General features: G+C 43.7%; 2 long non-coding RNA genes across 5 annotated transcripts in view; one reads left to right on the forward strand and one right to left on the reverse strand.

Moving 5' to 3' along the window:
• Positions 1–15,705, forward strand: part of LOC143976012 (uncharacterized) — a 40,406-nt gene extending 24,701 nt beyond the window's left edge. Inside the window, exon 3 of the long non-coding RNA XR_013272448.1 lies at positions 15,582–15,705. This is a non-coding gene — a long non-coding RNA (uncharacterized LOC143976012). The remainder of the gene's footprint in view (positions 1–15,581) is intronic.
• LOC143974098 (uncharacterized) overlaps positions 1–25,958 on the reverse strand; it is a 141,473-nt gene that overhangs the window by 93,471 nt on the left and 22,044 nt on the right. The gene's annotated exons all lie outside the window — the stretch shown is intronic.

A 25,958-nucleotide genomic window follows, 5' to 3' on the forward strand; every position in this document is an offset into this window, starting at 1 on the left:
TTATCATGTGACTTTGCAGTCCCAACTTGCAGGACAAGTTGCACAAGTGTGAAAGGGGCCTTACAGTTTCTTAAACGCAAGCTTTCTGATAGCTTACACTTGATTGGCTCCTTGCTCCTCTGTCACTGACATAATCTGCCTTATGCAGACATGCACACTCTGGATGCCCCATGCAGCCTCTCTCACTCCTGTAGAGGGATTGGAGTCCTCCTGACTCCTATACACAGACCTCCTGTCTGTTAGGTGGGGTCCCCAACTACTGTCAGGTCCAAAGATGGGCACAACACCCTTCGGTTCAGTTCACACCAGAACTCCTGAACATAGCAAAAGTTTGAACCCGAACATCAAAACTCATTGAAGTCTATGGGACCCAAATGTGAAAAGTCAAAAGTGCCCATTTTGAAGGCTTATATGCAAGTTATTGGCCATAAAAAGGGTATGGGGGCCTGGCTACTACCCGGGGGGGACATGTATCAATGATGCATTTTTTTTTTAAAAGATAGTTTTTAAAGGAGCAGTGATTTTAATGATGCTTAAAGTGAAACAATAAAAATGAAATATAGTGCCTGGGGGTCCCCTTAGTCTTCCTGCAAAGTGGCGCATCTGTAGCATGTATGGAACCTGCTGCAGCAAAAATTGAATTTTTAAAGAAAATTAAATGAGTCAATTATATTGGTTGCAATTGCTGGCTGGCAATATAAAAAATAAAAAACAGTGTGCTTCCCCCCCCCCCCCCAGTCTATACCAGGCCCTTCGGGTCTAGTATGGATTTTAAAGAGAACCTTTGCTCCAAAAAAAAAAAAAAACAGTGTGCCCCCCCCCCCCAAATCTATACCAGACCCTTATGTGAGCATGGTTGTGGGGGTCTGCAGGCAGGGGGCTTAACGGAGTCTGGAAGCCTCCTTTAACAAGGGGGGCCCCTCAGACCCCCCATGTGAATAAGTATGAGGTTTCACCAAAAAAACTGTCAAAAATAAATAAACACGGAAGCCCGCTGACAGCTGATGACCTGGTCTTTCTGGCTTCCCAGTCCCATTTCTTAACATTTTATGAACTGTGCGTTCAGTGGTCACAGAAAATTTGGGTGTTCAGAGAACACAATCCTAGATTATAACAGGTGTGAACACCTGCATACTCAGCCTGCTGATTCCTGGTAAAATCTGGACATAGGATTGGAGCTCCAGTACCTGATCCTGGAATTACAAACCTGGAAGAAAGATAAAAACCCACCGTTCTCCACTCAAAACTCATATTCTGGAGCTATTCAAAGATTAATCTCAATAATCCCTTGTCAATTTCTCACACAATGTTTTCACATAGGCAGGGTCTTGCTCTGCCACAACAGCTACCACATCATAAGAGACCAAGTGGCATACAATATATTAATAAATCAAATTAATCTTTATTAATTGCACAAATTGCTTACATGATTACTAAAAATACAACCAATTATCAAAAATTACACTCTCCATCCTTGCCAATAAAAAAAGACAAAGTTGTCTATAAAGGGGGGTTCCGGCCGCTATTTTTAAAAAAAGTTAGCAGCTACAAACACTGTAGCTGCTGACTTTTAATAAGGACACTTACCTGTCCAGTGAGCCCGCGGTGTCAGCCGCCCGAGGCCGATGCGCCTCCATCTTAACGAAACGGGCTTCACTGCCCGTTTCCTACTGCTCTTGCGCGAGTCGCGCAGCACTTTGTGAACGGCCCTGTTGTTTTCTGGGACACACACATGTCACAGAAGGCAACAGGGCCACTCGTCGAAGAGGAGGAAGCGCCGCAGAATAGGAAGAGGCAGATTAAGAAGACTGCCTAGCAACAGATAAAAAAAAAAAAAAAAAGAATTTTAATGCCATTTTTTATTTTATGGTGGCCCTCCACTTTAATGTACACAAGTAAGGTCCAGACGTCTTAAAGCATATAGCTTCGAAAAAGTTTTTTCCCCCTTCCTGATTTTTATTATTATTATTTTTTTTTCATATTTGTTACACTTAAATGATTCAGATCATCAAACAAATTTTAACCACTTAAGGACCAGCCGCCACAGTTATACTGCGAATCGCCATCATGGTAAGTTGGCCGCTTCAAGATCTCTATGGATGACAAAGTTCATACCAGTACAGGGCATTCCAGTACAGTCAACAAAAATAGAAAATGCTGACATTTTTCTGCAAAGAACTGCACTGGAATGTGTCAAAATGCATTAAGAATGCACCGGAAGGTATTTAAATACAGAATGAGTTACAAAAAAACAAATAGGAAACTTTGGAGAAGAAACAAACAAAAGGGGAAAAACACACTGGAATGCATTGAAAATGCATCAAAAGCATGCATGCAGAAACGCTTACAGACTGTTTCTGTAGTGTGAACCGGTCCTAACTAGTTTCATCATGACACATCCTGCCAATAAAAGATCCGAGTGCCGGTAAGTGGAGCTGTATCGAGGCAGAGATGTGAGATGAGCGGCAGAGTCACAACTTCAATGGGTCACAAGCTGAGTATACAAAGCACCGGACCTTACTTGTGCAGATTAAAAAATTATGTTGTCTTGCTTTTATTGGCAAAGATGGAGGGTTTCATTTTGAGCAATTTTTGTAATTAATAAAGATTATTTGGATATATTAATATATTGCATACCGCTTGGTCTCATATGATGTGGTAGCTGTATGAATCTTGTTGGTTTTGTCATAACCTTTTTTTTTTCTTATGTGATGTCATCTTGACCCTGCCAACTAGGGCACCAAAGAGTCAGAACCCAGATAGAAGACAAGGAGTAGACGGCAATGTCCATGACTGACAGGAGGGCTGACTGCGCAGAGCTGAAGGGGATTGCTTGCCAGATAAGTCTGCCATAATGTGCTAGTATGCTGTGCATACTAGCATATTATGGCTTAAAGCTCCTGGTGCCCGATTAAAATTCCACTTTAAAGTGTATTTCCACTTTTGCAGCCAAATTGGGAAAACAACTACTTTATATTTGTTATATGTTCCCAATAACATCACCTAGCTTAAAAAAAATGTAATTGTTGTGACCTTTATAACTACTTTTTACTTGCCTACAAATCCTTACATACTCTCCCTGTTTTATATAATTTAAGAGGGTGCCATATTTAACCCTGTCTGTACTGTTCTTACAGTTCTTCATTATCAGCTGTAAACTAGAGTTGAAAATTGTTCTAACAAAGGGCTACAAATTTAGAAATCCCGTAATGCCTCTGCCTCTAGGAGTCATGCCTGTGATTGTCAGGGTCTTACAATGTCTCATGGGACTTTTAGTTTCACCACAGCTGGAGGGCCAAGGTTGCCTACCCCTAGTGTACATCAACAACACATGCTCAGTCTAAAGTATATCTTTTTGGAATTTATTGCTGAATAACTTGAACAGGAGATGGGTTCAGGGATCAGTATCCAAGCAATAACAGAAATAACAGGACAGCTTATCGCTAATCTTCTCTAAGCAGCCTTTCCAGAAGGTAACAGGGATGGCCAGTACATCTAGGACTATAGCATATTCACACTTAAGAGTCCACAGTAAGGTCTACAGTGTCCCAGGAGCTGTCTGTCACCCAGCATCCACAGGTATTTCATCGATGAGGAAGACAAAAGATCCTTCTCCAGACCAGGAATTCAGGACAGTGCCCTTCAGCAAATAATCCTTTAGCAATCGTCTCAAGGCTTTCAGCTCAGCACTTGCTGAGGTCCACACTTCAATTTCTTGTCTCACTAGATATCCCCCAGGGGCATCAGTCCCAAGAGTACTGAAACCCTCCCTGTTGAGAAAAGAACCCTCTGGAAATGCCTCTCAAACATGTATCACCTCCCTGGCCACCTTCTGAATGCCTCCTCAGGGATTGGTATGATAAATAATATTCATACTGGGCATTTGACGCTACCTGCTCTATATTCTGAAAGCTTCTCCTAGAAGAGAAATCAAACACTTAGCTTGGAAACCCTGATCAGAAAAAACAAACAATACATTACTTCTTCATTGACTACAGTGAAATCAAAAACGAATTTTAGCCTAGCAGTCTAACTAGAGGAGGGCACTACATACACTTTAAGGCCTGATTCTCACCTATGCATTTTTAGTGCTTTTTGTATTTTGCAGATTTGCACTACAGTTCATTTAAAGTGGTTTTAAACTCTCCTGAAAAAAATAAATAAACACCTTGCAACATAAAGGTATAATGAGCTACTATGCATAGCATACTAGCTCATTATGAATTACTTACCCGAGAACGAAGCCCCCGCAGCCATCCTCGTCTCCCCCTCAGACCAGCAACATCTATCCCGGAGGTTACTTCCGGATATCTGTGATTGGCCAGAGCTGCGATAACGTCACTCCTGCTGCCGGGAACGGCACAGTACAACTGAAGCAACGGCATGTACGTGCTTTTGCTTCAGTTGGCTTAAGTGCGCATGTGCCGCATGACGTTGGCACATGCAAATACAGGGATATCTCCGAAACCATACAGGTTTAGGAGATATCCAGTGCAGCTACAGGTAAGCCTAATTATAGGCTTGTCTGTAGTTTAAAGTGGTTGTAAAGGGTTTACAACAACTTTAACATAGTTACATAGATACATAGTAGGTGAGGTTGAAAAAAGACACAAGTCCATCAAGTCCAGCCTATGTGTGTGATTATGTCAGTATTACATTGTATATCTCTGCATGTTGAGGTCATTCGGGTGCTTAACTAATAATTTTTTGTTAAACTATCGATGCCCCCCCCCCCACTGAAACCACCGCCTGTGGAAGGGAATTCCACATCCTTGCCACTCTTACAGTAAAGAACCCTCTATGCAGTTTAAGGTTAAACCTTTTTTCTTCAAATTTTAGTGAGTGGCCACCTGTCTTATTAAACTCCCTTCCACGAAAAAGTTTTATACCTATTGTGGGGTCACCAGTATGGTATTTGTAAATTGAAATCATGTTCCCTCTCAAGCACCTCTTCTCCAGAGAGAATAAGTTCAGACTGAGAAGTCTGCCCAGTTCTCCAGGAACCCAAACCCCTCCTTACTACACCAGCTCTTAAGCCACTTGTTTACTTCCCTAATCTCCCTCTGCCTTTCTGGTCTGGCTCGAGGTAACCGTAGTATTCCTGAGAATACTACCTTGGAGGTCCTTTTCCTCAATTTAGCTCCTAAGTCCATAAAATCGTTCTTTAGGACATGCCATCTTCCTCTGACTTTGTCATTGGTGCCAACATGCACCAAAACAGCTGGGTCTTCCCCAGCCCCTCCCAGTAATCTGTCCACCAGATCCATGATGTGCCGAACCCGAGAGCCCGGTAGACAGCATACAGTTCAGCGCTTCAGGTCTTTGTCACAGATTGCCCTCTTGTTTCTTATAGAACACGTTCTGTAGTGCAAATCTGAAAACTGCAAAAAGCACTAGAAATGCATAGGCCTGATTCACACCTATGTAGGTTGCAGTTTGCATATTGCAGGTGCATTTTGCGTTTTTCAATACAAGCTTTTGATCCATTGAAATCAATGGAACCAAAAACCAGAAAAAAGTCCCCAACCCTGTCCATAAAATGCACAGATGTGAACTGCATCCATAGGAAACCATGTTTCAAGACCTGCAAGACTTAAAATGCACTAAAATGCATAGGTATGAACCAGACCTTAGTTTAAGTGAATAATGAATAGTACAGTAGAATTACAGTATCTCACAAAAGTGAGTACACTCCTCACATTTTTGTAAATATTTTGTGATATCTTTTCATGTGACAACACTGAAGAAATTACACTTTGCTACAATGTAAATTAGTGAGTGTACAGCTTGTATAACAGTGTAAATTTGCTGTCCCCTCAAAATAACTCAACACACAGCCATTAATTTCTAAACCACTGGCAACAAAAGTGAGTACACCCCTTAGTGAAAATGTCCAAATTGGGCCCAATTAGCCATTTTCCCTTCCTGGTGTCATGTGACTCATTAGTGTTACAAGGTCTCAGGTGTGAATGGGGAGCAGGTGTTCAATTTGGTGTTATCACTCTCACTCCTACTGGTCACTGGAAGTTCAACATCACACCTCATGGCAAAAAACACTCTGAGGATCTGAAAAATAAAATTATTGCTCTACATAAAGATGGCCTAGGCTATAAGAAGATTGCCAAGACTGTGAAATGGAGCTGCAGCACGGTGGCCAAGACCATACATTGGTTTAACAAAACAGGTTCTACTCAGAACATGTCTCGCCATGATCGACCAAAGAAGTTGAGTGCACATGCTCAGCATCATATCCAGAGGTTGTCTTTGGGAAATAGACATATGAGTGCTGCCAGAATTGCTGCAGAGGTTGAAGGGGTAGGGGGTCAGCCTGTCAGTGCTCAGACCATACGCGCACGCTGCATCAAATTGGTCTGCATGGCTGTTATCCCAGATCTTCTAAAGATCATGCACAAGAAAGACCAAAAACTGTTTACTGAAGACAAGCAGACTAAGGACATGGATTACTGGAACCATTTCCTGTGGTCTGATGAGACCAAAATAAACTGCATGTGTCGCATCAACCAGGTGAGGAGCACAAAGACAAGTGTGTCTTGCCTACAATCAAGCATGGTGGTGGGAGTGTCATGGTCTGGGGCTGCATGAGTGCTGCCGTCCCTGGGGAGCTACAGTTCATTGAGGGAACCATGAATGCCAACATGTACCGTGAAATACTGAAGAAGAGCATGATCCCCTCCCTTCAGAGACTGGGCTGCAGAGCAGTATTCCAACATGATAACAACCCCAAACACACCCCCAAGGTGACCACTGCCTTGCTAAAGAGGCTGAAGGTAAAATTGATGGACTGGCCAAGCATGATTCTAGACCTAAACCCTATTGAGCATCTGTGGGGAATCCTCAAATGAAAGGTGGAGGAGCACAAGGTCTCTAACATCCACCAGGTCTGTGATGTCGTCATGGAGGAGTGGAAGAGGACTCCAGTGTCAACCTGTGCAGCTCTGGTGAACTCCATGCCCAAGAGGGTTAAGGCAGTGCTGAAAAATAATGGTGGCAACACAAAATATTGACACTTTGGGCCCAATTTGGACATTTTCACTTAGTGGTGTACTCGCTTTTGTTGTCAGAGGTTTAGACATTAATGGCTGTGTATTGAGTTATTTTGAGGGACAGCAAATTAACACTGTTATACAATCTGTACACTCACTACTTTACATTGTAGCAAAGTGTAATTTCTTCAGTGTTGTCGCATGAAAAGATATAATAAAATATTTACAAAAATGTGAGGGGTGTACTCACTTTCGTGAGATACTGTACATGTGAATCAAGTTCCAGCTCTGATGCTGCCACTCCCCCTGCTCTTGTTTGATTGACAGAGGCTTTCTTTACTGTCTCCAGAAGAGGAAGCGTGGATGTGTAGTCATAGGACTACTTATTAAAAGTATGAAAATAACAAATACAAACTTTTTTTTATTTTTATAAAAGATGTTCAGTAAGATCAAAACCTTAGAAATATCCCACAAACAAGCACATGCACAGTCCACTCTACAGGAATTAATTCTTACACGATCTCTCCTTCTGGAGACGCACCAGGAGACTCTATATTCTTGGCCAAAGATTCTTCTATGAGCATGGCAATAAGAGCGGGCGCCTTTTAGCCCATACGGTTCAATCAACCAAAAGTTCCTCTACAATTCACCACTTACGCAATGCTCAGGGAAAGCTCTTATCCAAGAATGAGGATATAGCGAAAGAATTCAAACACTTCTTTTCGAAATGCTATAGTTTGCAGTTCAGCCACCCGGATCCGACCCCAATAGAAACCCGTACCCAGCGCATTGGAGACTTTTTAGCTGAATACAGCCCAAAACCGATTACCTCCCAACAAGCCAAGGACATGGAGATCCCTTTACTATAGGAGAATTAGAGATAGCAATCAAACAAATGAAAACGGGCAAAAGCCCAGCTTCACCCTCCAGTATTACAAATCATTTGTAGGCATCCTATCCCCTAAGCTACTATCCACCTATAATGCCCTCTCCGACCCTCAAGTAAGGCCAGGCAGAATGCTGAAAGCACATATAACCATCATACCAAAAGAGGGTAAAGACCCCGCTCACGTCTCAAGCTATAGACCAATATCCTTATTAAATGTGGACATAAACATTTACGCAAAGGTCCTCGCTACCAGATTACTCTCCTTTGTACCTGACCTTATCTCTTTAGACCAAGTGGGCTTTGTCCCTGGCAGGGAAGCCAGGGATAATACCATCCACACGTTGAATCTCCATCACCGGCTCACATCCTTCAGATCCCAGGGATTTTTTTCTCTCCTTTGATTTGGAGAAGGAGCTCGAAAGGGTGGCCATCAGCCTCGAACCTCGCATGATGGCACACATAATGGCTCTATACTCCAATCCCTCTGCGAGTGTGAGAGTCAACGGTCCCCTGTCGGGCGCCTTCACCATAAGCAATGGAATGCGCCAAGGCTGCCCCTTGTCCCCTCTAATCTATATCTTGACTCTAGAACCCTTCCTCAATAGATTGAGATCCAACCCTGACATCCAGGGTTTGATCATAGGAGATAGGGAATTTAAGGTAGAGTCTTTCGCGAACAACATCCTACTTTCTTTGAAATCACCTTGGATCACCTTGCCCAACCTGCTTAAAAGACATCAAATTCTTTGGCAGCTTATCAAACCTCAAAATTAATCATTCAAAATTCCATGCCATGAACTTCACTCTTCCTCCACAGGAGATGACTCATTGCCAGGAATCTTTCTCCTTTCGATGGAAGAGAGTGGCAATTACATACCTTGGTATCCAAATCACAAGCCGGCTGACAGACCTCTACACACAGTACTATCACATAGCCCTAACTAAGGTTCAAAATCACTTCAAAGACTGGATGGGCCTGAATGTCTCGTGGTTCGGATGTGCCGCCACTGGTCAAAATGATCGTTCTACCATGTATATAAAAAAAGGTATGTAGCGCTGCCCTTTAAAATACAACACCTAATAAGTGGCATAAATTGATAACTGTAATCAATACGTACATAAATGTGCAGATATAGAAAAATACTGTGCATCCATACATGTGCAAAACACAGTAGTGTACAATATCTAAAAGGTGCAAAATCACATATATCAAAAGTGATATATCCAAATGACATGAAAAGTGCAAATATCGCAAACAATATGTGACTGAATCACAATACAAAAATAACTAAAAAAGAGAAAAAGAAAAATAAAAAGTCCATATGCAAATACAAGTGTTCAAACAAATGTTCCAGTGCTATTCAGTAGCTCGATATCCAAACGTGGCAGTGTGTCTATTAGTCATGCAGTGTTGTCACTGATGCAGACGTGCTTCACAAAAAGTGAGGGAGACTATCCACCTTCAGTGCTCCACCCGTGCACCCCCCGTTTCCCCCAGCCTCTCACCTCAATAGAAGACCCCTCAGGGTCAAACACACTTGTAGGGGAAATTGCTGATTTGGCTCCTTCTAGATAGTTCATTCAGCCTCACATTAACATTCCAATACCAACGAACATGGGGGAAAAAAAGGGGACTCTCATGTGTAGAAATGTAACATTTATTGAAATATCATAAAATATCCACTCACATTAAAAACTGAGTCTTGCGCTTGTAAACAATAGAACTTCCGGTCTCGGCCGCGACCGGAAATGACGATCGTGACACCTGGCTCCTCCCTGATGCGTTGCGTCAAAGACACGTGACTTTTTTAAAGGGTCCCTTTGTATTTTAAAGGGCAGCGCTACATACCTTTTTTTATATATTTGACTAGGTAGTGTGGAGAGCATTATTTATGTTAGCAGCTTCCTTTAATATTTATTTTTTGGTATTAGTGTAGTTTGATTTAGGTTTCATTTTGGGGTTGTGCGCAGTAGTACCTTATTTATCGTTCTACCATGATTACTCTACCTAATACAAATTATCCTGATCCACCTTCCCCCATCATTCTTTTCGCTCTATCAGAAGGCCTGCTCTGCCTTCATTTGGAGAAACTCTCCTCCCTGTATAAAAATATTGTCGTCTTACACTTCACAAACCAAAGGGGGTATAGCATTGCTGGACCTACACAAGTATTATCTAGCTTGTCACCTTACGAGGATTGCTGATTGGAACATACATTAATTTAGGAAGCTATGAGTTTCACTAGAAAACTCCCTCACACCTGGATCCTTAAACTTGCTTCCCTGGTTACCCCTATACATTGGCCAAAGATCCTTGTAACACACCTGCTTATTTACCTCTCCCTACAGGCCTTTAGAAGGACAACAAAATCTATAATGTTCGCTTCAATCCCGGGACCCTTGACTACACTACAAGGTAACCCAGCGTTCCCTCCAAATCTTTTTCCTCCTTAAGCCACGAATAGCACTTTGATGATGTGCTGGTACATCAATTTCTTTAAAGGGGATCCCCTCTCTCCTTGGAAAATCTAGTAGCCATTTCCAAGAATGTCTCCTTCTCTTTTTGGACATTTAGACAAATCTGACATTTCCTCTCGACCAACGCACATCTAACCAATTGGACAAGACAACTTACACCTTTTGAGTCCCTATTCAACCGTAACACACCGCAAAGGCATTTGATCTCCTACTTATACACCCTCCTTTCAGATACTATTACTCCTACTCCTGCTCCTTCACAAGCCTCTTGGGACAGGGATTTACAACAATCCCTCTCTACAGAGAGTTGGGATACCATTTATGAATACGCTCATAAATGCTCCTTTAATGTTGCCATCCAAGAAAACTGTTATAAAGTCATCACTCGGTGAGGAGCGGGGGGTGCCGGGGAGTGGGTCCACTTGTAGGTGTCAAAAGCCCCATAGTAACACCCAACCACCCTCTCCCTCCTTTAGCCCTTATATCCCTGGACCTCGCCCCCCCCCCTTTTTTTCTTCTCCTCCTTTCCTCTCTCTTCCTCTCCCCTATTTCCCCCTATTCCTCCCTCTTCTGTCTCACCCCTCTTTTCCTGTTCTTCTCACCCCCCCCCCCCTTAATTGCTGCTTACATGACCTTTGACACAAACGAATGTAACTCTAATACACCTCTCAACCTACACATAAGGATACACTGTATTCAATGCCCTGACCTGGAACAAACCCTCTTGCTACGGTCTCTCCTTGGTTGAATGACTGATGTTGTGGGGGGGAAATGAAAAAGCAATCCTCTGCCTTGCATATGCCATAACTTGATTAACTGGTCTGTTCCTGGTTATTATAGTCCATGTTGTTATTGAAGGATGCATCCTAGATTTGTACACCTGTATCGTAACTGTTCAATGTTTTCATTTTACATATGTTGTGATTTGTATGCACACTCTTCTTTACTCCTCATATAAACTTTTTATGGAAAAAAAAAAATAGAGAGAGAGAGATTTTTGAATGTGATAGTGATATTGTGCTTTTTTTTATATGACTTCACATAATCTTTATAGCGGAACTAAAGTCCCAAATGTAAAGACTGTGAGCAGGCAGGCTCCTTATTGCCTGCTCACTGTCTTCTTTAGAATGTATACTGGGCTACACAAGCTCAGGTAGATGATGTCAATGCTGACGAGGGACATTGGACTGTTCACACCACATGCTGTCTAGTGCATTTTTTTTAATGCATCAGAAACACATGGAAAGTAGGTTATATGGTTTCCAATGGCATAATTCACACCAGTGCGATAATTTCCAGTGCGTTCCAGTTCCAGAAAAAAGAGTAGAACATGCTGCATTTTTCTGCACTAAATTGTACTGGAATGTGGTAAAATGCATCAAAAACACACTGGAATGCACTAAAATGCACTAATGATTCATATCAGTTGTGAATACAAGTGATCTGTGATTGGGTACAGATAATCACATGGTACAGGTTGCTGTGATGGTTGCTGGCCCAGATACCATGTAATGTTAGTGGGCCAATCACAGCATAGGAAACACAGCTATTAGGAATTAATTCATTCATAACAGCTTTGTTAACCATGTGATCACGTGATCAATAGTTTTGCACGGAGGAGTCCCTATCCGCTTTTTCTGGGGTCTCCCTCCTTGTTCCTCCTCTTCAGTCAGTGCCCCCATAGAAAGCCACTTTCTATGGATGCACTCGTGGGCTAGATCCCAAGCCCAGCTGCCTGTACCTATAGACACACACAGCGCAGCTTGACCTCGCTCCCTTGTCACGGAATTTGATTGACAGCAACAGAAGCCAATGGCATCAATCTTCCCAGTGAGGAGGGAGAGAGCAGGGAATATTGCTGCTATTGTGCACACCACTTTTGAACCACATTAACCCCTTGCTGCCGAGCATATGCAGATGTGCGTACTCGGATTCCGGGAGTTATACCGGGATGATGCCCGCAGTTGCAGGCATCATCCCAGTACTGTTTTTTAGAGCCAGTGATCGGCTTTCCAGCCATAACAACCAATGCAGCTAAAAGCTGTTATGCCGGAGGAGTGGAAGGGGATGCCCCCCCTCCTGCCGCCTCCCGCCGCTCTTACCGGGGCTCCCGTTCCGCTTTTGGCGGCTAGGGACAGACTGGAATAAAGCCGTAAGCAGCTTCATTCCAGCCACCTAATTGTAAACACGGAAGTGTCGTCACACTTCTTGTTTATTGGCTGCCAATGGTGCCGGTTTAAAAAAAAAATACAGTATTCAGAATCGCCAAAAATGGCGATCTGAATACTTTGAAGTGCACAGGAGGGATTTGGGGTCTTTTAGACCCCCCGATCCCGCCATAAAGGGTACTTGTCACCACCTATTAATTTATTAATTTTAAAATAAATAAGAATTTTTTTTTTTTTAAAGCGCCCCCATCGCCGTGAGCTTGCGCAGCAAAAAAAAAGCTTACGGAAGTCACGCCCGCATATGTAAACTGTGTTCAAATCACACATGTGAGGTATTGCCGCGATCATCAGAGTAAGAGCAATAATTCTAGCACTAGACCTCCTCTGTAACTCTAACCTGGTAACCGGAAACATTTTTTAAATTGTCGCCTCGGAGATTTTTAGGTACCGTAGTTTGTCGTCATTCCACGAGTGCATGCAATTATAAAGCGTGACATGTTTGGTATCTATTTACTCGACGTAACATCATCTTTCAAATTATACAAAAAAATTGGACTAACTTTACTGTTTCATTTTTTTTTAATTCATGAAAGTGTCCCTTTTCCCAAAAAGTTGCATTTAAAACACCGCTTTAAAAATACTGTGTGACATAAAGTATTGCAACAGTCGCCATTTTATTCTCTAGATTCTCTGCTAAAAATATATATATATATATATATATATATATATATATATATATATATATATATATAATTTTTGGGGGTTCCAAGTAATTTTCGAGCAAAAAATACAGATTTTTAATGTGTAAACACCAAATGTCAAAAATAGGCTTTAGTCATGAAAGGGTTAAAATGTAACATATATTGGTAATATATTGTAATGGTGGATTTCATTAAAAATGGACATTTAAAAAATATATAATATTTAATTTATAGCAACAAAAACATGTTATCATCATGCCGCCTTAGCCTCCGCAACATTTCCAGAATACACCACTTTTTAACTAATGACACCACCAAGCTTCTAATTCACTCCCTGGTCATCTCTCGCCTCGACTACTGCAACTCCCTTCTTATTGGATTACCTTTACATACACTATCCCCCCTTCAGTACATAATGAATGCCGCTGCCAGACTCATCCACCTTACCAGCCATTCAGTGTCCTCCACCCCTCTCTTCCAATCCCTGCACTGGCTTCCACTCACCCAACAAATAAAATTCAAAGTACTAACAATAATTTACAAAGCCATCCATAACACTGCCCTCAGCTACATCACCTAGTCCCAAAATACCAACCAAGCCGCTCTTTTCGTTCATCCCAAGACCTCCTGCTCTCTAGCTCCCTTGTCACCTCCTCTCATGCTCGCCTCCAGGATTTCTCTAGAGCTTCTCCCATCCTTTGGAAGTCCCTACCCCAATCTGTCCGACTGTCCCCTAATCTATCCATCTTTAGACGATCCCTGAAAACCCTTCTCTTCAAAGAAGCCTATCCTGCTTCTAACTAACACTGTTTTACTTCCTCCATCGGCTCATCTCCCCACAGCTATTACCTTTTGTATCAATTGACCTTTCCTTTTTAGATTGTAAGCTCTAATGAGCAGGGCCCTCTGATTCCTCTTGTACCAAATGTAATGTAACTGTAATGTCTGCCCTCATGTTGTAAAGCGCTGTGCAAACTGTTGCCGCTATATAAAACCTGAATAATAATAATAATTTTAGAAAAAAAACTGTGATTTTTAAATTTTTATTAAATAGCAGTCCTTGAGATCCAATCAGTGACTTTCCCTAGTCTGAGACGATGCCATCAGTCTTCTGCAGGCAGGAGGTATCATTTCTTGAGTCTCTTTTTCCCCTTTAATCAGATTGCAACATTGGAACTTTGTAGAAAGTCACAAGGAGATTGGTTAAAGCAGGAACATATCTGTAATATCAGACACTGCCAAGAAAAAGCACATGCATCAGCATTTGGGTGATTGTATCATATCTGTACCAGAATTTCAGTCTAGGAAGTAGATGCTGAATGAGAAAAATGTCTGAACAAAGTTGGCTCTGCCCTTTTGAGGACGAAAGTATCATCACTCATAGTGGAAGATGCCCATGCTGGGAAGCTTTGAGAAATGTGAAAACTTCTTGCACAGGGCTCCTTCCAGCAGCCCCATTTAGCTGTCAGCTGGGAGATTCCCTGGCTGAAAGCTGAAGGTCACCAACAGGCCAGGGTTATTGGCAACGTCATTACCCTTATTTAGGAAAATATGAGTCACACAGTGGGCAGACCTGATGAGGAACAAGTCTCCAAGGCCTCGTCACCTGCTAGGAGGACGGATGCTGATGGAGAACTGACGTGGTGTGTACAGTGGCAGAGAGAAAGCTCAGTAACTGCACAATCACTGACAATTTGAGTGCAGAGGTGCAAGGGAATTCTAAAGAGTGTCTATGACTTTTTATGAATTCCCCCAGTATATTCTTATTATTGCCATAAAACTGTTAATTGATTAAAGTAGTTCTAAAGGCTGAAGGTTCTTTACCTTCATGTACTCTATGCATGAAGATAAAAAAGCTTCAGTGTGCAGCTTCCCCCTCAGCCACCCACCCCCTCCTTATACTCACCTGAGTCTGATTCAGTGATGTGCACAAGAGCAGAAGTGCTCCCGGGCTCTCTTCTACTACTGTCAATCACAGCCAGTGAGGAGGGTGAGGTGAACATGTACGAGTGCCCCCAAAGCAAGCAACTTGCTATAGGGGCACTTAGCAGGGAAAAGGAGTCAGGAGCTCCAAAGGGGGACCCGAGAAGAGGAGGATCTGGGCTGCTCTGTGCAAAACTATTACACAGAGCAAGTAAGTATGACATGTTTATTATAAAAAAAAAAAAAAAAAAAAAAAAGCTAAATCTTTACAAATTCTTTATTTTACGTGGAACTTTAGTCAGAAAATTGAGTCCTGCTATATCACTTCATGCACTCCACATAAAACAATAAAAATAAAATGTTGCAGCAAGCTGAATGTCTAATACACAATCTAAATATTTTTTTTTCTAAAATTAAGGTGGTGAACTTGGATTTTCCAGAGATAACCCAACTTCTTTTGGATTATGGCTCAAACCCAAACACCTCAGATTCCAGCACTGGAAGAACCCCAGCTCACCGAGCAGCAAGAAATGGTTCCGTGGAAACCCTAATTGCACTACTCGATGGAGGAGCCCATATTCATCTATCAGACATATGGGGCCATCTACCTATGGACTTGGCCTCTAATGAAGTGGTGGCTAATCTACAGTTAATCGGAATTCTGTCTGACAGAAAACAACATATAATGCAAGAGACAATGCAAACATGAGTTACTGTGGATATAAACCTTCAAATCTTCATTCCTTCTGTGTCTGGGATTTTCCCCCATTTCAAAATAAAAAATAAAAAAATAAAAAATAAAATAAAAAATTAAAAAAAAGCTTTAATTGATTAAAAAAAATAAAAATAACAAACATGTCATACTTACGTGCCCTGTACAATGGTTTTTGCACAGAGAAGCCCCATCCTCCTCTCCTGGGATACGCCACCAGAGCTCCCCCTCTTAAGCAAGAGCTCCCTGTCTGCAACTTTTGATCAGACTTAGGTAAGTATATGGGGGGTGAGGTGGGGATCTTGTGACATAGAAGGTTAGCAGGAGAATGTGACTTACTCTCTATGGAGCTGGTTCACATATCTCTGGGGTGGCTGCGGAGCTGCGCCTTTGGCTCCATTTCAGGGCTGAATTCAGGCAAAGATTTGGCCCTGATTCGTTCTTAAAACTGAGAACAGGAATGAACAGCATTCCTGTGCGATCCGCGGCCGTTTCCAGTGGGAACTGAGCCCAAAGCTGATGTTCCAAGATTGCAAATGGATCCCCAGCAATGGTGGAATATAGTATTTTATTTATGTGTTGTCTAGTTTTTGGGAAACCTATAAACAAATGACTAGGATAAAAAAAATCTGGGTTTCAAGGCTCAACCCTAAAAGCCATTAAGCCCTAGGTCCAGACCTGCCCATGTGTTCCTGATGCTTTTGTTTTTAATAGTGACCCTATTACCTTGTCCTTTTGGCTACTGAAGTCAGCTGGCTGCAGCTGTAGTGAGAACCTTTGTTCCACTTTGATATTTTGCGGCAATAGCCATATACTGCAACTCTTTTACCACAGGATGTGTCCAAACACAAGCACACTATTATGAACAATCAAGTAATATACTCACAGTATTTGTTGTGTGCTCCCAGTCGCCAGATCTCTGTGTGCGGCCTGCGGTCTGTGTGTATTCTGATTTGTGTATTGGATCCGCACGGATGTACACTCTGCAATGCATTCGGAAGTGCGTGTAGCCGATTGCCCGTCTTTGATCTGAACAGGCTGCCTGCATGTGGTTGCACAGAACACCAGTGCATCCCACAGAGGTGAAGACTGCCCTTTGCATGGATGTACAGATTGGTACACCCGTGTAAATGACATTCTTCTCAGCACTTCCACATTTGCAACACAGAGGGGGTAGCAAGGAATTCTGTGTGACCCTGAACAAGAAGTTGTCCTGTCCCCTTGGCAGATAGGGACCAGCTAGCTAAAGCAACACATGGGCAATAGAGACTCAATCATCCATGACATTTCAACCTGCAACCACAACATGTAAGCTCATAAAAGCATGCAGGACTTTTTGATTTCAGAAAGTGCACCAAAACCATATAATATATACATATACATGAGCTCTATAGGAAAGAGCAGCTAACCCACACAAAAACCTTGGGTACACTGCATTGTAGCCAAAGTGCAATGGAGGCATGAATGAAAAATAAAAACAATTTGCATAGAGTACCCGCCCCCCCAGCCCCAAATATATTCCAAATCCTTTGATTCTGGTATGAGTTTTAAAGCAGTGCTCCTCCCAAAAGGGGGAGAGCTGCTTTAAGGCTCCCTCCCCCCTCTAATTCAATAAATTGTACTTTTATTGCGGGGGAGGGGGGGTGTTAAAAATCGGGTACCCGCTTCCACTTCCACCAGAAGTTCTCCTCTCCCTCCCCACAGTCTTCTGGGACACGTCACAGGTTCCAGAACACTGTAGGACCATTCACAATGTGCATCGCACATTGCAGTGGGCACCCGGCTGTGAAGCCACAAGCCATCACAGCCAGGTGTCCACAGTTGAGATGCCAGCGTCGGGCCGAGAAGCCAGTAGGAAGGGACGGCTTGGGTGAGCACTTTGCTGGAACCTGGGATAGGTGGGTTTGTGTTTATTAAAAGTCAGCAGCTACAGTTTTTGTACCTGCTGACTTTTAAGAAAACACAAAAATAACTGGAGCTCCTCTTTAAGGGGGTACCTTTACCCAAATAAAAAAGAATATGTGAGGTCTGTCAGGAAATCTTTAACATCCTTACCAGACCCATCTAAGCATGCAGCCTGGGCACTAGAATAGGGGAAGGTACAGCTGTACCAGACCATTTGCCCTCAACATGCCTGGCCAATGGTTGTGAAGGTCTGTGGGCAGGGGGCTTCTCAGAATCTATGATATTGAATGAATGAATTAAATACTTGTATAGCACACAATGCGAACTGAATCCCCTCTAGGCGCTGTGGCGAGCTTCAATCATCTGCTAAAAGAGGAAGGTCTTGAGTTTTTTCCTAAAAGCCAGGTGATTTTCTTCCAGGCGGATTTTGAGTGGTAGAGCATTCCATAGCCGAGGCCCTTGAACAGAGAATCTTCGATCCCCCTTGGATTTATACCGGGCTTTGGGCACGAGGAGGAGGTTTTTGTTAGCTGATCAAAGACTGCGGTTTGGTGTGTAATGATTTATTTTCTCCATTAGGTATTGCGGAGCTTCTCTATGCATGCATTTGTGGGTGAGGCAAAGGGTCTTGAATGTGATCCGATTTTTTACGGTTAGCCAATGTAAGCTCCTCAGCGAAGAAGAGATGGATTCCCAGGTTTTTTTTCCTGTTATCAGCCTTGCCGCCGTGTTTTGGATCAGTTGTAATCGCGCAAGTTGATATTGTGGTAATCCTATGTACAGCGAATTTGCGTAGTCCAGTCGTGAATTAATGATTGCTCCAACTACCACTGCTTTGTCATTCTTTGGGATAAAAGGGATGAGTCTGCGAAGCATGCGTAGCAAATGGTGAGATCCACTGACTACAGATCCTATTTGTGCATCCATTGACATTTGTGCATCTTAAATAACCCCGAGACTCTTCGCTTTGGTCTTTGGGGAAATAGTCTGCCCAAAGACGGTTGGTGGAGACCAGGAGGTTTTGGTTATGGAATTATGATTTGGGTGTAAGATAAGAAGCTCTGTCTTTGATTCGTTCAGCTGGAGGGAGTTAGTGGTCATCCAGTGATGATTTGAGGCAGTTTTCATGTTGTTGTTGGTGATCTTTTTTTCCATTGATCCGGAAATAAAGTTGCGTGTCGTCAGTGTAAGAGTGGAAGCAGAGATCTGAGCATCTGATGATTTGAAGGAGTGGGCGAATGTAAAGAGGACGGGTGACAAAGGAGAGCCTTGAGGGACTCCGCAGGTGACTGCCCGAGTTTCGGAGAGGAATTTTCCTAGTTTCACTGTCTGTGACAGATTTCCTAGGAAGGACGCGAACCATTGGAGATCTATGTCTTGGACTCCGGCTACTTCTGTGAGGCGGACGAGTAGAGTATTGTGATCTACTGTAATAAAATGCTGCACTTAGGTCTAGCAGTACGAGGAGACACAGCTCTCCGTCATCTGCTGCTTCGAGGGTGTCATCCCAAATCTTGAGGGGAGCTGTTTCTGTTCCATGACCCGGGCGGAAGCCTGATTGCAGCGGGTTCAGGAGTTTGTGAGTATCCAGGTGAAGTTGTAGCTGATGTACTACAGCTTTCTCCATGATCTTAGAAATGGTGTTGAGGCTTGTAATTGGCCTACGGTTGTTTGGGTCCTAAGGGTACAGGTTTGGTTTCTTGAGTAGAGGTTTGACAATGCCTTGTTTGAGGATGCTGGGAACAATCCCTTTGTGGAATGATCTGTTTATGAGGTGGGTTATGGTTGGAGCCACGATGTCGGAGCATTCTTTCAGTAGTTTTGTGGGGATGATGTCAATAAGTGAGGTACTGTCACGCAGTTTATTAATGATGTTTTTTGTGGTGTCTAAGGTAATTGGGGATAGTGAAAATTTCGGCGGTTGCAGTATGTTGGTGCAGACATTCTCTTTATGTATTTGCTGGCTGAGGTCGGATGTTTTCTTCTGACAAATTGTTTCCCTGATGGTTTTGACTTTATCAATGAAAAAATCCGACAGTTTGGCACAGTAATCCTGGGATTCACTTTCTGGGGGTTCTAGGCACACCGGATTCATTGATTGATTAACCAGTTTAAACAGTTCCCGTGGTTGGTTTGCGGCCGTTGAGATTGTATATGAGAAGTGGTCCTTTTTGGCTTTGAAGATTGCTTTCCGATAATTCTCTGTGAGACCTTTGTAGTTAAAGTGGTTTTCCTCGGTGGTATTTCTTCTCCATGTTCTTTCTGCTCTTCTGCGTTCTTGCTTTAGTACGGCGAGGGAGCTATTAAACCATCCAGAGTTTTTCTTCCTGATGGGAGCCCTGCGTTTTGGTGCTACCGAGTCTGCTGATTGCAGCAATGCCCTGTTCAGGGAGTTGAGTGTTTCCTCCATAGAGTGGTTTAAGGTTATTGTAGTTATCTTGTTGGACAGAGTGGATTTGAAGGATTCAGAGTACAGTTTTTTTTATCCGATCTGGTCCAGTGCGTTGTTGTTACAGGATTTCGTTTTTCGTTGGTGATGTTGATAGCTATTTTGAATTTGATGGCGTGGTGATCCGTCCATGGCAATGTTATGTTGTCGAGTATGTTGATGTCAATGTTCTGTTTGAAAATGAGGTCCAGGGTGTGTCCTGACCCATGCGTGGGAGTCTTTATCAGTTGCTGGAGACCCAGTTCTTCTAGTTGATTGATGCAGGCAGTCACAATGGGGTGTTTGGGCTCGTTTGCCCAAAGGTTGAAATCTCAGAGTGCCAGGAAATTTTTTAATTTTAGGGTGTGCATTGCAAAGGATTCCATGAGAGGTGAAAGAAGATTGGACTTTGGTCCCGGTGGTCTGTAGCACAGTAGAATATGAGTGGTGTCATGGGGTGTTGGTTGAAGATGTAGCGTCAGGGTTTCCATAAAAGGCACTGGGTTCTGAGATGATGCTTTAGTGAGATCCAGGTGACCTTTAAAGATCACTGCTAGGCCTCCTCCTTTTTTCCCTATCCGGTGTTCAGTTAGGATCCTGTAGTTTTCCGGCACCAATTCGGTGAGGATGGTGTTGGAGTCAGAGGTTAACCAGCTTTTGGTAATGAAGAGGCAGTCTACATTGTTCACGATGATCAAGTCGTGTACTTCCAGTCTATGTTTGACTGCAGACCTGGCGTTAATCAAGGTGCAATCTAATTGTATTGGTCAAGTAGATGTCTTCCTGTGGTTGGGAGCTGCTTGTCATCTGGTTTTTAATAGTTGTTCTCTTTGAAGTATTTTGGCAATGTGGTGTTGATGTTCCTTTGTGCAGAACTTCAGCTGAGTATTTGAAGTAGCACATGGTTTGTGTAAGCTGTTGATGGTACTATGGGCCTAAGATGATGATCCTGATCAGGGTATTGATCCTGAGGAGGGGCTAGGTATCAGACTTGCCGCCGTGCTTGAGGCTTAGCGCGCAAGTTGATCAGGGGATGCCTATATGGATGCGGAAGGAGTTGTTGTATTCGGTTGCTGGCTGTTACGGCTACCTTTACTTGAGGTGAAGGTCTCCGCTCAGAAAAAAAGTCTGGCTGTAATCTGGAGTAGTCATCCTAGGATAGCGTGAAAAATGGAATGGAGGCAGGGGTATGCTAACCTACGGTTGTTCCTGATTGTTCCAGAGGAAGGCGAAAAAAAACCCTGGCAGTAGCAGCCAAACGCACCAGTGGGGCAAAAATTCCTTCCTGACCCCCTGGAACAATCACTGGGGGGGGGGGGAGTGGAGGTGGGAGCTTACCTGGCTGCGGTGGTCCCCGTTACACACTCTGGTTCTGGTGAATCTGGCTTGCTGTCAGCCTGACGTTTCTGGAGAGCTGTCTGGTTTCCCCTTGCAGTGGGATCTTTAAAATGGAGGGGAGGATGGAGGTAGGATAGAGGTTAGAGACTCCTGTCTTAACTCCTGTTTTCAACTCCTGGTTATTAACTCTCCACTTTAGTTCAAAAATCCACTTGTGTTCACAAAATCCACATGCAAGTCACCATCATGGAGCAAGCTTAATAAGAATATTAATAAGAAGGTCCCCAGATACTGCCCTCCCCCCACATGAATGAGTGGGAGGTCTTATTAAAAATATTTCCTTCCCCCTGCTCTGACCTATGCTGCATACTGTTTATAAAAGAGAGCAGGGTAAATATTTTTTTTATTTAATCCACTTCTGTGTGGTCACTTGATCCAGAAGCAGAGGCTGCTCTGAGTCAGCGAAGGAGAGCCAACAACGTAGGAGTGGCAGAAGTCGGATGGTAACATTGTGGCTCCAGGAATTCATTTGTTGAGTGCTCAGGGACACAGGAGAGCCACTGCTTCTGGATCACATTTCTGCACCAAAGTGGATGAGGAAGGTATAAACATTGATCTCTTTTACAAAAAGTATGCAGTGTAGGAGGAGGGTGTAGCACCCTCTAGTGCAGGCATGTCCAAAGTCTGGTTTTGAACGGCCCGTCTGGTTATTTGGACATATATATATCTTTTGTGGCCCCCGACTAATCTCCCAGCGCCAGGGCCACAAAAGATGTATATGCCTTGGAAGGGACAGGGAGGAGGCGGGGCCTCCCGACAGGGAGGCGCCGTACACATACAGGAGAATTTCCTGTTTACGGGCGGCCTCTGTAATAGGAAGTCCCGTCTCCAACGCTGCCATTGGACGACTGTTCTGTCCATCAAAGGAGTCGGGACTTTCTATTAAAGAGGCCGCCATGTAAGCAGGAGATTCTCCTGTAGGTAACCTTTGGCGCTTGTGAGTGCATTCCTGGCAATGGTGCTGTGTTCCTGGCAATGGTAAGTGCATTCCTGGCAATGGTGGGGCATTCCTGGCAATGCTGGTGGATTCCTGGCTATGGTGGTGCATTCCTGGCTATGGTGGGGGCATTCCTGGCTATGGTGGTGCATTCTTGGCTATGGTGGGGGCATTCCTGGCAATAGTGGGGGCATTTCTGGCAATGGTGGTGCATTCCTAGCTATGGTGGAAGCATTCCTGGCAATGGTGGGGGCATTCCTGGCAATGGTGGTGCATTCCTGGCTGTGGTGGTGCATTCCTGGCTATGGTGTTGCATTCCTGGCTATGGTGTTGCATTCCTGGCTATGGTGGTGCATTCCTAGCTATGGTGGTGCATTCCTGGCAATGGTGGGGGCATTCCTGGCTATGGTGGTGCATTCCTGGCTATGGTGGGGGCATTCCTGGCTATGGTGGGGGCATTCCTGGCAATAGTGGGGGCATTTCTGGCAATGGTGGTGCATTCCTTTTTGTGGTGGTGCATTCCTGGCTATGGTGGGAGCATTCTTGGCTATGGTGGGGGAATTTCTGGCAATGGTGGGGGCATTCCTGGCAATGGTAAGTGCATCCTTGGCAATGGTAAGTGCATTCCTGACACTGGTGGAGCATTCATGGCAATGGTAGGTGCATTCCTGGCAATGGTGAGTACATTCATGGCTATGGTAGTGCATTCCTGGCTATGGTGGTGTATTCCTGGCTATGGTGGGGGCATTCCTGGCAATGGTGGGGCATTCATGGCTATGGTGACTGCATTCCTGGCTATGGTACTGCCTTCCTGGCAATGGTGAGTGTGTTCCTGGCAATGGTGAGTGCGTTCCTGGCAATGGTGGGTTCTGCATTCCTGGCAATGGTGAGGCTACATTCATGGCAATGGTGGGTCTGCAGATGGGCACTTGTGAGGCTGCAAATGGGCACTGATTAGGCTGCATTGATGGGCACTGACCATTATTTTGCTTCGCAGTTCTTTATTTAAAATTAATTTTTTTTCCCCAAAACTTCCCTCTTAACCACTTTCAGACCGGACCATTTTGCTGGTAAATGACCAGAGGTCTTTTTACACTTTGGCACTGCGCTGCTTTAACTGGTAATTGCGCGGTCATGCAATGTTGTACCCCAACGAAATTTGCGTCCTTTTCTTCTCACAAATAGAGCTTTCTTTTAAAGGTATTTGACTGACTCTGCGATTTTTATTTTTTGTGATATAAACGTAAAAAGACCGCAAATTTTGAAAAAAAATGGTATTTTCTACTTTTTGTTATTAGAAAAATCCAATAAACTCAATTTTAGTCATACATTTAGGCCAAAATGGATTCAGCCACATGTCTTTGGTAAAAAAAAAGTCAATAACTGTATATTTATTGGTTTGCGCAAAAGTTGTCACATCTACAAACTAAGGTACGTTTTCTGGAATTTACGCAGCTTTTAGTTTACGACTGCCTATCTCATTTCTTGAGGTGCTAAAATGGCAGGACAGTACAAAACCCCCCCAAATGACCCCATTTTGGAAAGTAGACCCCCTAAGGAAATTGATAAGTGGCATGTTGAGCCCATTGAATATTTTATTTTTTTGCCTTAAGCGATTGAATAATGACAACAAATTTTTTTTTTTTTTTTTTTACATAAAGTTGTCATTAAATGATATATTGCTCACACATGCTATGGGCATATGTGAAATGACACCCCAAAATAAATTCTGCTGCTTCTCCTGAGTACGGGGATACCACATATGTGGGACTTTTTGGGAGCCTAGCTGCGTACGGGGCCCCGAAAACCAAGCACCGCCATCAGGCTTTCTAAGGGCGTAATTTTTTTATTTCACTTCTCACTACCTATTACAGTTTTGAAGGCCATAAAATGCCAAGATGGCACAAAACCCCCACAAATGACCCCATTTTAGAAAGTAGACACCCCAAGCTATTTGCTGAGAGGCATGTTGAGTCCATGGAATATTTTATATTTTGCCACAAGTTGCGGGAAAATTACAAACTTTTTTTTTTTTTTACACAAAGTTGTCACTAAATGATATATTGCTCACGCATGCCATGGGCATATGTGAAATGACACCCCAAAATAAATTCTGCTGCTTCTCCTGAGTATGGGGATACCACATATGTGGGACTTTTTGGGAGCCTAGCCGCGTACGGGGCCCCGAGAACCAAGCACCGCCTTCAGGCTTTCTAAGGGCGTTACAGTTTTGAAGGCCATAAAATGCCAAGATGGCACAAACCCCCCCCAAATGACCCCATTTTGGAAAGTAGACACCCCTAAATTTACGGGTACACTAGTGAGACTAGGTAATAAATGGCGGGTGCCCTGAAACTATAAAAAAATAACTAACCAACCAGCGTCACCTGTAACAGTTATATGGTGATCACTGGTGAAAGGGTTAACTAGAGGGCAATCAGGGGGCTTTATGCGGTAGTATATGGGGGTCCCTGGCGCTATAAAAAGCTGCGGCGAACCTAAATACCTACCTGCCTAACTAGCGTCACCTGTGACACTAATACAGCGATCAGAAAAACGATCGCTTATTAGGCTGGGTTCACACTGGAGCGATGCGGGAACGCCATGAATCCGCGGCGGGTTCCCGCATCGCATGCCTCCCAGCGGCAGTTCACACTGCCCTATGCGAACTGCTGGGAGTGTCAGTGAAATGTTAATGACACCCCCAGATCAGTTCGCATATCGCAGTGCGATCTGCAAACTCGGATCGCATGGTGTGAACACCCATGTGATCCGATTCTGCTGCGGACCAAAAAAAGGGTCCCGTGCGAGTTTGCGGCGGGTGCGGTGGGTGCAACGCAAATTCAGCCATACTATCTGTATGGCTGAACTCAAATCGCACAGAGATCGGATGTGATTTGCACTGCAGTGCGGTGCGAATCACATCCGTTCTCATAAACCGCTGCAATGTGAACCCAGCCTTAGTGACACTGGCGACGGGGGGTGATCACGGGGTTAAACCTTTATTGGGGGGTTAGGGGGGTACCTTAGAACTAAAGGGGGCTAACCCTAACTGCCCTAACAGTTATTACAGTCACAAATGACACCCGCCGTGTGATCAGGGGGTTAAACCTTTATTAGGTAATAAATGGCGGGTGCCCTGAAACTATAAAAAAATAACTAACCAACCAGCGTCACCTGTAACAGTTATATGGTGATCACTGGTGAAAGGGTTAACTAGGGGGCAATCAGGGGGCTTTATGCGGTAGTATATGGGGGTCCCTGGCGCTATAAAAAGCTGCAGCGAACCTAAATACCTACCTGCCTAACTAGCGTCACCTGTGACACTAATACAGCGATCAGAAAAATGATCGCTTATTAGGCTGGGTTCACACTGGAGTGATGCGGGAACGCCACGAATCCGCGGCGGGTTCCC

This window comes from Lithobates pipiens, unplaced genomic scaffold, assembly GCF_037356315.1.
Source record: "Lithobates pipiens isolate NorthernLeopardFrog02 unplaced genomic scaffold, aLitPip1_a1.2 Scaffold_13, whole genome shotgun sequence".
NCBI classification, from domain to species: domain Eukaryota; kingdom Metazoa; phylum Chordata; class Amphibia; order Anura; family Ranidae; genus Lithobates; species Lithobates pipiens.